This window comes from Phalangium opilio, unplaced genomic scaffold (assembly GCF_054372755.1).
Source record: "Phalangium opilio isolate 3A_F unplaced genomic scaffold, DU_Popi_V2 ptg000002l_1, whole genome shotgun sequence".
Classification (NCBI taxonomy): Eukaryota; Metazoa; Arthropoda; class Arachnida; order Opiliones; family Phalangiidae; genus Phalangium; species Phalangium opilio.
Window position 1 is genome coordinate 15,934,839 of NW_028324144.1, and position 13,807 is coordinate 15,948,645.

Genomic DNA, 13,807 nt, shown 5'->3' on the forward strand with positions numbered 1-13,807 from the left:
TCCGTGGCGCAATGGTTAGCGCTCTCAGCTTTTATTCAAAAGGTTGGTGGTTCGAGCCCAGCCGGGAGCGGTGTTGTGAGGTCTCAGATGTAACGTAAAAAGTCAGAGTTTTTCCACAATACCTGACGAACATTTAATTTTTGGGCTTCCGTTGCGCAATGGTTAACGCGTTTAGATGTTAACCGAAAGGTTGGTCGTTCGAGCCCACCCGGGAGAGGTGTTGTGGGGTCTCAGATGTAGCGTGAAAAGCCATAACGTTTCCACAATACCTGACAACCATTTAATTTCTGAGCTTCCGTGGTTCAATGGTTAGCGCGTTCAGCTGTTAACCGAAAGGTTGGTGGTTCGAGCCCACCCGGGAGAGGTGTTGTGGGGTCTCTGATGTAGCGTGAAAAGTCATAACTTTTCCACAATACCTGACAACCATTTAATTTCTGAGCTTCCGTGGTTCAATGGTTTGCGCGTTCAGCTGTTAACCGAAAGGTTGGTGGTTCGAGCCCACCCGGGAGAGGTGTTTTGGGGTCTCAGATGTAGCGTGAAAAGTCTTATCTTTTCCACAATACGTGACAATCATTTAATTTCCGAGCTTCCGTGGCTCAATGGTTAGCGCGCTCGGCTGTTAACTAATAGGTTGGTGTTTCGAGCCCACCCGGGAGCGATGTTTTGGGATCTCAAATGTAACGTAAAAAGCGAAAGTTTTTCCACAATAACTGACGACCATATAATTTTTGGGCTTCCGTGGCGCAATTGTTAGCGCGTTCGGCTGATAACCGAAAGGTTGGTGGTCCGAGCCCATTCGGGAGCGGTGTTGTGAGGTCTCAGATGTGACGTAAAAAGTCAAAGTTTTTCCACAATACCTGACGACCACATAATTTTTGGGCTTCCGTGTCGCAATGGTTAGCGCTCTCAGCTGTTATTGAAAAGGTTGGTGGTTCGAGCCCACCCGGGAGCGATGTTTTGGGATCTCAGATGTAGCGTAAAAATTCAAAGCTTTTCCACAATACCTGACGACCATTTAATTTTTGGCCTTCCGTGGCGCAATGCTTAGCGCGTTCGGCTGTTAACAGAAAGGTTGTTGGTTCGAGCCCATCCTGGAGCGGTGTTGTGAGGTCTCAGATGTGACGTAAAAAGTCAAAGTTTTTCCACAATACCTGACGACCATATAATTTTTGGGCTTCCGTGGCGCAATGGTTAGCGCTTTCGGCTGTTATTCAAAAGGTTGGTGGTTCGAGCCCGCCCTTGAGCTTTGTTGTGAGGTCTCAGATGTAGCGTAAACTTTTCCACTATACGTGACAACCATTTAATTTCTGAGCTTCCGTGGCTCAATGATTAGCGCGTTCGGCTGTTAATTAATAGGTTGGTGGTTCGAGCCCACCCCGGAGCGGTGTTTTGGGATCTCAAATGTAACGTAAAAAGTCAGAGTTTTTCCACAATACCTGACGAACATTTAATTTTTGGGCTTCCGTTGCGCAATGGTTAACGCGATCAGATGTTAACCGAGGGGTTGGTCGTTCGAGCCCACCCGGGAGAGGTGTTGTGGGGTCTCAGATGTAGCGTGAAAAGTCATAACTTTTCCACAATACCTGACAACCATTTAATTTCTGAGCTTCCGTGGTTCAATGGTTAGCGCGTTCAGCTGTTAACCGAAAGGTTGGTGGTTCGAGCCCACCCGGGAGAGGTGTTTTGGGGTCTCAGATGTAGCGTGAAAAGTCTTATCTTTTCCACAATACGTGACAACCATTTAATTTCCGAGCTTCCGTGGCTCAATGGTTAGCGCGTTTGGCTGTTAACTAATAGGGTGGTGGTTCGAGCCCACCCGGGAGCGATGTTATGGGATCTCAAATGTAACGTAAAAAGCCACAGTTTTTCCACAATAACTGACGACCATTTAATTTTTGGGCTTCCGTGGCGCAATGGTTAACGCGTTTGGCTGTTAACCGAAAGGTTGGTGGTTCGAGCCCATCCGGGAGCGGTGTTGTGAGGTCTCAGATGTGACGTAAAAAGTCAAAGTTTTTCCATTATACCTGACGACCATATAATTTTTGGGCTTCCGTGGCGCAATGGTTAGCGCTCTCGGCTGTTATTCAAAAGGTTGGTGGTTCGAGCCCGCCCGGGAGCTTTTTTGTGAGGTCTCAGATGTAGCGTAAAAAGTCAAAACTTTTCCACTATACGTGACAACCATTTAATTTCTGAGCTTCCGTGGCTCAATGATTAGCGCGTTCGGCTGTTAATTATTAGGTTGGTGGTTCGAGCCCACCCGGGAGCGGTGTTTTGGGATCTCAAATGTATCGTAAAAAGCCAAAGTTTTTCCACAATACCTGACGACCATTTAAATTCTGAGCTTCCGTGGCTCAATGATTAGCGCGTTCGGCTGTTAATTAATAGGTTGGTGGTTCGAGCCCACCCGGGAGCGGTGTTTTGGGATCTCAAATGTATCGTAAAAAGCCAAAGTTTTTCCACAATACCTGACGAACATTTAATTTTTTGGCTTCCGTGGCGCAATGGTTAGCGCGTTTAGCTAATAACCGAAAGGTTGGTCGTTCGAGACCACCCGGGAGAGGTGTTGTGGGGTCTCAGATGTAGCGTGAAAAGTCATAACTTTTCCACAATACCTGACAACCATATAATTTCTGAGCTTCCGTGGCTCAATGATTAGCGCGTTCGGCTGTTAATTAATAGGTTGGTGGTTCGAGCCCACCCGGGAGCGGTGTTTTGGGATCTCAAATGTATCGTAAAAAGCCAAAGTTTTTCCACAATACCTGACGACCATTTAATTTCTGAGCTTCCGTGGCTCAATGGTTAGCGCGTTCGGCTGTTAATTAATAGGTTGGTGGTTCGAGCCCACCCGGGAGTGGTGTTTTGGGATCTCAAATGTAACGTAAAAAGCCAAAGTTTTTCCACAATACCTGACGAACATTTAATTTTTTGGCTTCCGTGGCGCAATGGTTAGCGCGTTTAGCTAATAACCGAAAGGTTGGTCGTTCGAGACCACCCGGGAGAGGTGTTGTGGGGTCTCAGATGTAGCGTGAAAAGTCATAACTTTTCCACAATACCTGACAACCATATAATTTCTGAGCTTCCGTGGCTCAATGATTAGCGCGTTCGGCTGTTAATTAATAGGTTGGTGGTTCGAGCCCACCCGGGAGCGGTGTTTTGGGATCTCAAATGTAACGTAAAAAGCCAAAGTTTTTCCACAATACCAGACGAATATTTAATTTTTGGGCTTCCTTTGCGCAATGGTTAGCGCGTTTAGCCGTTAACCGAAAGGTTGGTCGTTCGAGCCCACCCGGGAGAGGTGTTGTGGGGTCTCAGATGTAGCGTGAAAAGTCATAACGTTTCCACAATACCTGACAACCATATAAATTCTGAGCTTCCGTTGCTCAATGATTAGCGCATTCGGCTGTTAATTAATAGGTTGGTGGTTCGAGCCCACCCGGGAGCGTTGTTTTGGGATCTCAAATGTAACGTAAAAAGCCAAAGTTTTTCCACAATACCAGACGAATATTTAATTTTTGGGCTTCCTTTGCGCAATGGTTAGCGCGTTTAGCCGTTAACCGAAAGGTTGGTGGTTCGAGCCCACCCGGGAGAGGTGTTGTGGGGTCTCAGATGTATCGTGAAAAGTCATATGTTTTCCACAATTCCTGACAACCATTTAATTTCCGAGCTTCTGTGGCTCAATGGTTAGCGCGTTCGGTTGTTAACCGAAAGGTTGGTGGTTCGAGCTGTTATGTTGTTAGCTATAAAAAACTATTTGGCCTACTACCTTATCAATCTATGTGATAACAATTAGTATATAAACCCCGGCTACGATAACTCTACAGTTAGTTAGTCAGTCAGTTAGTTCCACTCAGGCTTTATACCAACTATGACTTGTATCCATTGTATATACCATTAAATACTTTTAACCAACATCAATCATAGTCTAGTTACTAGTAATGTGTAGGCACATAAGAACACAACAAATGGCGACGGAGGCGAGATGGCTTTAACGAGATCGTATTAACAAGATCGCGTCGACAGTTCCACTTCAACGACTAACAGCATCTACAACGAAGATCACCACCAGTACAAGAGAAGGACATCAAGACAACGAGAGACAATCATCGAATCCTCAAACATGTCAGTCACTGCTCATTTTGGAACGTTCAATGAACAAACGGAATCATGGACCTTATATGCCGAAAGACTGGGGCAATACTTCGTTGCTAACGATATAGACGCTGAAGCTAAAAAGAAGGCGATGTTGCTGACGGTTATCGGAGCTTCGACATACGCCACACTGCGCAACATAGTGGGACCAGCCAAGCCAACGGATAAAACCTACACAGAATTAGTCAAAGCCTTGAATGATTACTTCAACCCGATACCATCCGAAATAGTAGAGAGGTTCAAGTTCAACTCGAGAGATCGTCAACATGGAGAAACTATCGCTAAATACATCTCCGAACTCAGACGTATGAGTGAATTTTGTAACTATGGTGGATCGCTGGATGACATGCTTAGAGACCGATTAGTATGCGGGTGCCGAGAAGACTCACTGCAAAAACGCCTCTTAGCTGAAGATAAACTGACGCTCGCTAAAGCTATTGCTATTGCTCAAGCTATGGAACAGGCAACGCAAAACATCTGTGCCATGAAGAATCACAGAAGCACAGAGAAAAACGATGAAGTAATTCCGTATCCATCTTATCCAAGAAGAAACGTCCTTAGAAGACAAGAAAACCACAGACAAGAAGTCAAGATGGGAATTCAGCAAGGTTCAATAATCAAGATAATTCCATGAAGTCATACAGCAGTGACAGCAAAGAATGCTACAGATGTAATTCTCTTGGACACGAACCTGCCAACGTTGACATCCAGGAGGAAGAATACGAAGCCTTCGACGTTCATAAAATCGTATCCGAGGAAGTACCCATGGAGCAAAGTAAACACGGGATCTATCACGTACCAGTAACACATGAAGTGAGACCCGGAGGACTATACAAGATAGCATGCCTTGTCAACAAGAAAAATTTCACCATGGAAGTCGACACGGGTTCAGCGTTTACCCTCATGTCTAGCGAGAACGCCAACGCCATCATCGACGAAGGATCCACACGAAAGTTTGACAAAAGACTCAGATCATTTTCGGGCCATTGCATCGAGACTATCGGCGTCGCAAAAGTCAACGTCACGTATCTAGAGCACGAAGACGTACTACCCATCGTGATATACCGAGGAAAACGACCTACGCTTTGCGGTAGAACCTGGCTTTCATCCTCACTTCCGATCCTAAAAAAGGGTGTATTAAATCAAGCGAGCCTGGTCATGAATGTATCAAGCAAGGATGAAGCGCTACAGGCCGTACTGGACAAGCATGCCGAGATCTTTGACACAAGTTCATATGGATGTGTCAAGGGAGTTAAAGTCCACTTGTATCGCAAACCAGAAATTGAACCACGATTCTTCAAAGCAAGATCAGTGCCTTACGCGTACAAAGACAAGGTCGATGAAGAACTGGGAAGACTGCATGATGCAAACATCATCTCTCCTGTACCATTCGCAACATCGGCGGCTCCTAACGTCCCAATTTTGAAGCCTAATGGGAACGTCAGAATTTGCGGCGACTTCAAGGTCACAGCCAATCGTCAAATTCAGACTGAGAAATATCCCTTACCGAAAGCCGAGGATATTTTCACGAAACTCTCCGGATGTAAAGTATTCTCGAAGCTGGACATGCGAGACGCTTACAGCCAACTTGAACTAGAAGACGAGTCCAAAGATCTAGTTGTGATCAACACGCAGAAAGGCTTGTTCCGGTATAACTACCTACCGTATGGGATATCCTCAGCTTCGGCGATCTTCCAGAAACACATGGAAGCGTTACTCAGAAATCAAGAAAACGTAACACCCATGCAAGATGACATTGCAATTGGAGGCAAAGACGAAGCTGACCACTTAAGGTAATTGGACTTGATACTGGGAACAATAAAAGAAGCAGGACTCAAATTACGACGAGAGAAATGCCAGTTTGCCAAGACATCGCTCGATTTCTTGGGACACCACCTGGACAGTAGAGGCCTGCAGCCCATGTCAAACAAAATGACAGCCATTTCCGAAGCGCCAGAGCCACAGAACGTGGAAGAACTAAGGTCCTTCCTAGGCCTTATTAATTACTATTCAAAGTTCGTGCCGAACTACGCCATGCAACTTGCACCGCTTTTCGAGCTTCTCAAGAAGACGACAGATTGGAAATGGGGCAAACTGGAGAAGGAAACGTTTCAAAGAGCCAAGGAGTTCCTCACCACATCTAACCTATTGGTGCATTTCGATCCAGAACTTGAAATCAGACTAGCCTGTGATGCGTCACCAGCCGGCATAGGAGCCGTAATATCACACTTCACCAACGGAGAAGAACGACCTATAGCCTTCGCATCCCGGACAATATCTCAAGCGGAAAAGAATTACTCCCAAATCGAAAAAGAAGCCCTAACTCTCATCTACGGCGTCACAAAGTTCCGAGACTACCTGCTTGGACGTCGATTCAAACTGATCACGGACCATCAACCTTTGATCAGTCTCTTGTCTGAAAACAAACCAACTCCACAAATGGCGGCCGAGAGGTTACAAAGATGGTCACTGGCACTATCTGCGTACGATTACCAGATAGAATACAAGAAAGGCAGCATGCACTCAAACGCCGATTTCCTGAGCCGACTACCACTTCCGGTACAACCTCAAGAACCACCATTGCCCACAGAGTATGTTCTTCTCATTGAAAAGATCGACAACAGTCCGACAACTACGGAAGATATTCGGCGCGAAACTGAAAAAGACCAGATCCTATCAAGAGTCATGTACAAAACCATAAACGGAGGATGGAACCATGCAGACGAAGAAACGAAACCATACTTCAATCGTCGTGACGAGCTATCGTTGATGCGAGGGATACTGATGCTGGGACAAAGAGTAATCGTTCCCGAGAGCCTCAGATCACGTATGCTGGAACAACTCCACGACACACACCAAGGCATCGTCCGGATGAAGTCCCTAGCGAGATCCACAATATGGTGGCCCAAAATCGATGACTATATCGTACGATTCACAAAACGATGTAGAATCTGCCAAGCAAACGCACCTGAACCACACAAAGAATTCTCTCCATGGCCTATCGTATCGAAACCCTGGAACCGAGTACATTGCGACTTCGCGGTTCCCATCGAAAACAAGTACCTGTTAATAACAGTCGACGCGTACACGAAGTGGATAGAAGTAGACGTCGTAACAACAACTTCATCAGACAACGTCATTCGATCTCTTCGTGATAAAATGGCTCGATTCGGGATCGTAAGGACACTCGTAACGGATAACGCGTCATGTTTCACAAGCGAACAGTTCAATGACTTCACCTCTAAAAATGGTATTAATCACATAACGTCACCACCATATCATCCGCAATCCAATGGACTTGCAGAAAGAAACGTTCGCACGGTGAAGACTACACTTGCAAAACTATCTATTGGAAACAAGACGGCGGAAGACATCGTTATCGAAGGACTGCAGTGCAAAAACATAGGCACGTTGGACGAAAGACTGAATCGCATTCTCATGCGACATAGACGAACTCCACTAGCATCAGGAAAATCACCTGCAGAGCTGATGTTAGGAAGAAACATCACAACATGCCTCGACCTAGTCAATCCACAAGAGCAGCCGGAGGAACCTAAGTACGACTCCATAACACCAGCCAAGTACCGAGAATCAGACCCGGTCTACGTCAGAAACTACTCTCGAGGACCCAAATGGATTTCTAGTCTTGTTAGCAAGAACATCGGCGAAATGATGTACGAGATAAAGTTTGGACATCAGTCGCAACGAAGACACCAAAATCAAATAAGGAGGAGATTGGTCAACCCTAAAACTGACTCGGCGACACTGGATCATTCATCTGCGACATCGACCGAATCTATATGGATTCCCACACCGACAACTAACAACACCAGCAACACACGGTCATCATCTGCCTCAGTAAGACCAATGACAAACCAAGAAAGGACTAATCACGACAACGTTGAAGCTTCAACCATTAGACGTTCAACACGCTCACGCAAACCAGTAGACAGATTAGGCCAATAAAAAAAATATATATGTTTGTTAAAAAGAAAAAGTGATGTTATGTTGTTAGCTATAAAAAACTATTTGGCCTACTACCTTATCAATCTATGTGATAACAATTAGTATATAAACCCCGGCTACGATAACTCTACAGTTAGTTAGTCAGTCAGTTAGTTCCACTCAGGCTTTATACCAACTATGACTTGTATCCATTGTATATACCATTAAATACTTTTAACCAACATCAATCATAGTCTAGTTACTAGTAATGTGTAGGCACATAAGAACACAACACGAGCCCACCCGGGAGAGGTGTTGTGGGGTCTCAGATGTAGCGTAAAAAGTCTAAACTTTTCCACAATACGTGAGAACCATTTAATTTCTGAGCTTCCGTGGCTCAAGAGTTAGCGCGTTCGGCTGTTAACTAATGGGTTGGTGGTTCGAGCCCACCCGGGAGCGGTGTTTTGGGATCTCAAATGTAACGTAAAAAGCCAAAGTTTTTCCACAATACCTGACGACCATTTAATTTTTGGGCTTCCGGGGCGCAATGGTTAGCGCGTTCGGCTGTTAACCGAAAGGTTGGTGGTTCGAGCCCATCCGGGAGCGGTGTTGTGAGGTCTCAGATGTGACGTAAAAATTCAAAGTTTTTCCACAATACCTGACGAACATTTAATTTTTGGGCTTCCGTTGCGCAATGGTTAACGCGTTTAGATGTTAACCGAAAGGTTGGTCGTTCGAGCTCACCCGGGAGAGGTGTTGTGGGGTCTCAGATGTAGCGTGAAAAGTCATATCTTTTCCACAATACGTGACAACCATTTAATTTCTGAGCTTCCTTGGCTCAATGGTTAGCGCGTTCGGCTGTTAACTAATAGGTTGGTGGTTCGAGCCCACCCGGGAGCGCTGTTTTGGGATCTCAAATGTAACGTAAAAAGCCAAAGTTTTTCCGCAATACCTGACGACCACGTAACTTTTGGGCTTCCGTGGAGCAATGGTTAGCGCGTTCGGCTGTTAACCGAAAGGTTGGTGGTTCGAGCCCACCCGGGAGCGGTGTTTTGGGATCTCAAATGTAACGTAAAAAGCCAAAGTTTTTCCACAATACCTGACGACCATATAATTTTTGGGCTTCCGTGGCGCAATGGTTAGCGCTCTCAGCTGTTATTCAAAAGGTTGGTGGTTCGAGTCCACCCGGGAGCGGTGTTGTGAGGTCTCGGATGTAGCGTAAAAAGTCAAAACTTTTCCACTATACGTGACAACCATTTAATTTCTGATCGTCCGTGGCTCAATGGTTAGCGCGTTCGGCTGTTAATTAATAGGATGGTGGTTCGAGCCCACGCGGGAGCTGTGTTTTGGGATCTCAAATATAACGTAAAAAGCCAAAGTTTTTCCACAATACCTGACAAACATTTAATTTTTGGGCTTCCGTTGCGCAATGGTTAGCGCGTTTAGCTAATAACCGAAAGGTTGGTCGTTCGAGACCACCCGGGAGAGGTGTTGTGGGGTCTCAGATGTAGCGTGAAAAGTCATAACTTTTCCACAATACCTGACAACCATATAACTTCTGAGCTTCCGTGGCTCAATGGTTAGCGCGTTCGGCTGTTAATTAATAGGTTGGTGGTTCGAGCCCACCCGGGAGCGGTGTTTTGGGATCTCAAATGTAACGTAAAAAGCCAAAGTTTTTCCACAATACCTGACGACCATTTAATTTTTGGGCTTCCGTGGCGCAATGGTTAGCGCGTTCGGCTGTTAACCGAAAGGTTGGTGGTTCGAGCCCATCCGGGAGCGGTGTTGTTAGGTCTCACATGTGATGTAAAAAGTCAAAGTTTTTCCACAATACCTGACGAACATTTAATTTTTGGGCTTCCGTTGCGCAATGGTTAACGCGTTTAGATGTTAACCGAAAGGTTGGTCGTTCGAGCCCACCCGGGAGATGTGTTGTGGGGTCTCAGATGTAGCGTGAAAAGTCATAACTTTTCCACAATACCTGACAACCATTTAATTTCTGAGCTTCCGTGGTTCAATGGTTAGCGCGTTCAGCTGTTAACCGAATGGTTGGTGGTTCGAGCCCACCCGGGAGAGGTGTTGTGGGGTCTCAGATGTAGCGTGAAAAGTCATATCTTTTCCACAATACGTGACAACCATTTAATTTCTGAGCTTCCAAGGCTCGATGGTTAGCGCGTTCGGCTGTTAACCGAAAGGTTGGTGGTTCGAGCCCACCCGGGAGCGGTGTTTTGGGATCTCAAATGTAACGTAAAAAGCAAAAGTTTTTCCACAATACCTGACGACCTTATAATTTTTGGGCTTCCGTGGCGCAATGGTTAGCGCTCTCAGCTGTTATTCAAAAGGTTGGTGGTTCGAGTCCACCCGGGAGCGGTGTTGTGGGGTCTCAGATGTAGCGTGAATAGTCATATGTTTTCCACTATTCCTGACAACCATTTAATTTCCGAGCATCCGTGGCTCAATGGTTAGCTCGTGCGGTTGTTAACCGACAGTTTGGTGGTTCGAGCCCACCCGGGAGCGGTGTTGTGGGGTCTCAGATGTAGCGTGAAAAGTCATAGCTTTTCCACAATACCTGACAACCATATAATTTCTAAGCTTCCGTGGCTCAATGGTTAGCGCGTTCGGCTGTTAACTAATAGGTTGGTGGTTCGAGCCCACCCGGGAGAGGTGTTGTGGGGTCTCAGATGTAGCGTAAAAAGTCAAAACTGTTCCACAATACGTGACAACCATTTAATATCTGAGCTTCCGTGGCTCAATAGTTAGCGCGTTCGGCTGTTAACTTATAGGTTGGTGGTTCAAGCCCACCCGGGAGCGGTGTTTTTGGATCTCAAATGTAACGTAAAAAGCCAAAGTTTTTCCACAATACCTGACGACCATTTAATTTTTGGGCTTCCGTGGCGCAATGGTTAGCGCTTTCAGCTGTTATTCAAAAGGTTGGTGGTTCGAGTCCACCCGGGAGTGCTGTTGTGAGGTCTCAGATGTAGCGTAAAAAGTCAAATTTTTCCACTATACGTGACAACCATTTAATTTCTGAGCATCCGTGGCTCAATGGTTAGCGCGTTCGGCTGTTAATTTATAGGTTGGTGGTTCGAGCCCACCCGGGAGCGGTGTTTTGGGATCTCAAATGTAACGTAAAAAGCCAAAGTTTTTCCACAATACCTGACGACCATTTGATTTTTGGGCTTCCGTGGCGCCATGGTTAGCGCGTTCGGCTGTTAACCGAAAGGTTGGTGGTTCGAGCCCATCCGGGAGCGGTGTTGTGAGGTCTCAGATGTGACGTAAAAAGTCAAAGTTTTTCCACAATACCTGACAACCATTTAATTTCTGAGCTTCCGTGGCTCAATAGTTAGCGCGTTCGGCTGTTAACTAATAGGTTGGTGGTTCAAGCCCACCCGGGAACGGTGTTTTGGGATCTCAAATGTAACGTAAAAAGCCAAAGTTTTTCCACAATACCTGACGACCATATAATTTTTGGGCTTCCGTGGCGCAATGGTTAGCGCGTTTAGCCGTTAACCGAAAGGTTGGTCGTTCGAGCCCACCCGGAGAGGTGTTGTGGGGTCTCAGATGTAGCGTGAAAAGTCTTATGTTTTCCACAATTCCTGACAACCATTTAATTTCCGAGCTTCTGTGGCTCAATGGTTAGCGCGTTCGGTTGTTAACCGAAAGGTTGGTGGTTCGAGCCCACCCAGGAGAGGTGTTGTGGGGTCTCAGATGTAGCGTAAAAAGTCAAAACGTTTCCAAAATACGTGAGAACCATTTAATTTCTGAGCTTTCGTGGCTCAAGAGTTAGAGCGTTCGGCTTTTAACCGAAAGGTTGGTGGTTCGAGCCCATCCGGGAGCGGTGTTGTGAGGTCTCAGATGTGACGTAAAAATTCAAAGTTTTTCCACAATACCTGACGAACATTTAATTTTTGGGCTTCCGTTGCGCAATGGTTAACGCATTTTAGATGTTAACCGAAAGGTTGGTCGTTCGAGCCCACCCGGGAGAGGTGTTGTGGGGTCTCAGATGTAGCGTGAAAAGTCATAACTTTTGCACTATACGTGACAACCATTGAATTTCTGAGCTTCCGTGGCTCAATGGTTAGCGCGTTCGGCTGTTAATTAATAGGATGGTGGTTCGAGCCCACGCGGGAGCGGTGTTTTGGGATCTCAAATATAACGTAAAAAGCCAAAGTTTTTCCACAATACCTGACGAACATTTAATTTTTGGGCTTCCGTTGCGCAATGGTTAGCGCGTTTAGCTGTTAACCGAAAGGTTGGTCGTTCGAGCCCACCCGGGAGAGGTGTTGTGCGGTCTCTGATGTAGCGTGAAAAGTCATAACTTTTCCACAATACCTGACAACCATTTAATTTCTGAGCTTTCGTGGCTCAATGGTTAGCGCGTTCGGCTGTTAATTAATAGGTTGGTGGTTCGAGCCCACCCGGGAGCGGTCTTTTGGGATCTCAAATGTAACGTAAAAAGCCAGAGTTTTTCCACAATACCTGACGACCATTTAAATTTTGGGCTTCCGTGGCGCAATGGTTAGCGCGTTCGGCTGATAACCGAAAGGTTGGTGGTTCGAGTCCACCCGGGAGCGGTGTTGTGCGGTCTCAGATGTAGCGTAAAAAGTCAAAACTTTTCCACTATACGTGACAACCATTTAATTTCTGAGCTTCCGTGGCTCAATGGTTAGCGCGTTCGGCTGTTAACTAATAGGTTGTTGGTTCGAGCCCACCCGGGAGCGGTGTTTTGGGATCTCAAATGTAACGTAAAAAGCCAAAGTTTTTCCACAATACCTGACAACCATTTAATTTTTGGGCTTCCGTGGCGCAATAGTTAGCGCTTTCGGCTGTTAACCGAAAGGTTGGTGGTTCGAGCCCATCCGGGAGCGGTGTTGTGAGGTCTCAGATGTGACGTAAAAAGTCAAAGTTTTTCCACAATACCTGACGAACATTTAATTTTTGGGCTTCCGTGGCGCAATGGTTAGCGCATTCGGCTGTTAACTAATAGGTTGTTGGTTCGAGCCCACCCGGGAGCGGTGTTTTGGGATCTCAAATGTAACGTAAAAAGCCAAAGTTTTTCCACAATACCTGACAACCATTTAATTTCTGAGCTTCCGTGGAACCACCAACCTATTAATTAACAGCCGAACGCGCTAACCATTGAGCCACGGAAGCTCAGAAATTAAATGGTTGTCACGTATAGTGGAAAAGTTTTGACTTTTTACGCTACATCTGAGACCTCACAACATCGCTCCCGGGTGGACTCGAACCACCAACCTTTTGAATAACAGCTGAGGGCGCTAACCATTGAGCCACGGAAGCCCAAAAATTATACGGTCGTCAGGTATTGTGGAAAAACTTTGGCTTTTTACGTTACATTTGAGATCCCAAAACACCGCTCCCGGGTGGGCTTGAACCACCAACCTATTAGTTAACAGCCAAACGCGCTAACTATTGAGCCACGGAAGCTCAGAAATTAAATGGTTGTCACGTATTGTGGAAACGTTTTGACCTTTTACGATACATCAGAGACCCCACAACACCTCTCCCGGGTGGGCTCGAACAACCAACCTGTCGGTTAACAACCGCACGCGCTAACCATTGAGCCACGGAAATTCGAAAATTAAATGGTTTTCAGGAATTGTGGAAAACATATGATGACTATTCACGCTACATCTGAGACCCCACAACACCTCTCCCGGGTGGGCTCGAACCACCAACCTTTCGGTTAACA

General features: G+C 46.1%; 2 non-coding genes across 2 annotated transcripts; both read left to right on the plus strand.

Moving 5' to 3' along the window:
• Positions 1-732: 732 nt before the first annotated feature.
• Positions 733-805, plus strand: TRNAI-GAU (transfer RNA isoleucine (anticodon GAU)). Its single transcript has one exon. It is a non-coding gene; the product is annotated as a tRNA-Ile (tRNA).
• An 11,790-nt stretch (positions 806-12,595) lies between these two features.
• TRNAI-GAU (transfer RNA isoleucine (anticodon GAU)) lies at positions 12,596-12,668 on the plus strand. The gene has a single exon. It is a non-coding gene; the product is annotated as a tRNA-Ile (tRNA).
• Positions 12,669-13,807: the final 1,139 nt, after the last annotated feature.